The following is a 1,563-nucleotide window of genomic DNA, read 5'->3' as shown; positions in this document are numbered from 1 at the left end:
AATTGCTGTGGCAAAGGGTTGTTTAGAAAACAGGAAGGGGAGATCCTTCACTCCGTGGTGGGATGGTCAGAGGGACAGTCCACAAAATGGGTGGTTTTAGGGCCAGACTGGGCAATACGCCTCTTCTGTGACTGGAACCTGGTTTGTGACTGGTTTGTGACTGGTTTGTTCATTTGAATGTAAATAGCATCAAATCAATGGCCTGATCCAAATGGAGGATTAGGGCGTTAATGCTTTCTGCCAGCCATGGTTGTGAGCTGGCTCACATCCCATCGCGAGGCAAGAGCCAAGAGTCTGAGGGCTCCGAATGGCCCGCACTGAATTCCCAAGATTCCCTGTGTGCCAAGAACCTTTCAGCATCAGTCGCGGAGCAGTTCTCCATGGTCATCTTCTCTCTCCCCTCCTATCTACCGATGCAAACCCCAACCCAGGGCCAGACTTAGGAGCTGCGGGGCCCGATGCAAAACATTTTTGCAAGGCCCCCACCCCTGCGGCCCCTCCGAGTCCCCAGGTTGAGCAGCGGTGACAAGGCACCTAGTGGTGGTGTCAACACCAACTGCATCCAGGGGTGCAGTTTCAAGCCAATTGGCCCCAGGTGTGAGTGTGAAGGAGGGCTGTCCAGTGGCAATGCTCTGCTCACTGTGCTCCCCTTGCTTACCCTTCCCTCAGCCACTTCTCCCCGGCCAGAGCCCCAGGAGCAGCGACTTCTCCCTGTGCCCCCCAGGCTCCTTATGAAGCCAGGAACTGGCCCAGTCAGCCCCACCCTTTCTGGCCATGCATGGTTGGCAACCTTCAGTCTCGAAAGACTATGGAATAAGCCTACAGCACCCGGTATTCCCAGGTGGTCTCCCATCCAAGTCCTAACCAGGCCTGACCCTGCTTAGCTTCCGAGATCAGACGAGATCGGGCATGTGCAGGGTAACAGTTGCTTGGGCCCTACTGTCTAGGACAGGGGTCGGCAACCTTAAACACTCAAAGAGCCATTTGGACCCGTTTTCCGGAAGAAAAAAAACCTCAGGAGCCACAAAACCCTTTTGACATCTAAAATGAAAATACTGCATATATAGTTGTTTTTTTTTTTAACCTTTATGCTCTTATAGGTCCCTTTTTTATAATGTAGCCCCCTCTTGTAGCTTTTAGTTAGTTTTGTCATACATTCTTGTCCTGTGTTTTCAGACGCCTGGTCCTCTATGGTGTTTTGCCTGATTCCAAGGCCATTCTCTGCATGGAGAATTATGCCCACTTTAAGCAAATTAGCTCCCCTTCTTTCCCCCAACAAATGACCCTGGTTCTACCCTCCAGTCCTGCTGGACCCCACCTCCAGGGTAGCTTGCCAGTTCAACCTGCAGAGGTCCTCTCTCCTGCCAGCAGCCTCCCACCACTACAGCAGACCCTGGGTCATCAGCAGGTCTTGGGCACAGCAGCCACACACCAAACTCCAGTGTCTCCAGCAGTCCATTAGTCACAAAGTCAGTCAGAGCATCCAGGGCAGAGTCCAAAGTCAATAAGCCAAGTCACAGTCCAAGATCAGATTCCAAAGTAAGTCAGTCAAATCAGTCAGAG

General features: G+C 52.1%; 1 pseudogene; it reads right to left on the bottom strand.

Annotated features, from left to right (window-relative positions):
* Nucleotides 1-816: 816 nt before the first annotated feature.
* Nucleotides 817-935, bottom strand: LOC136659786 (5S ribosomal RNA; annotated as a pseudogene).
* Between the last annotated feature and the right edge of the window lie 628 nt (nt 936-1,563).

Source organism: Tiliqua scincoides, chromosome 8 (genome assembly GCF_035046505.1).
Source record: "Tiliqua scincoides isolate rTilSci1 chromosome 8, rTilSci1.hap2, whole genome shotgun sequence".
Classification (NCBI taxonomy): domain Eukaryota; kingdom Metazoa; phylum Chordata; class Lepidosauria; order Squamata; family Scincidae; genus Tiliqua; species Tiliqua scincoides.
Note: the sequence above shows the minus strand (reverse complement) of the source record. Positions and strands in the feature narration are given on the sequence as shown.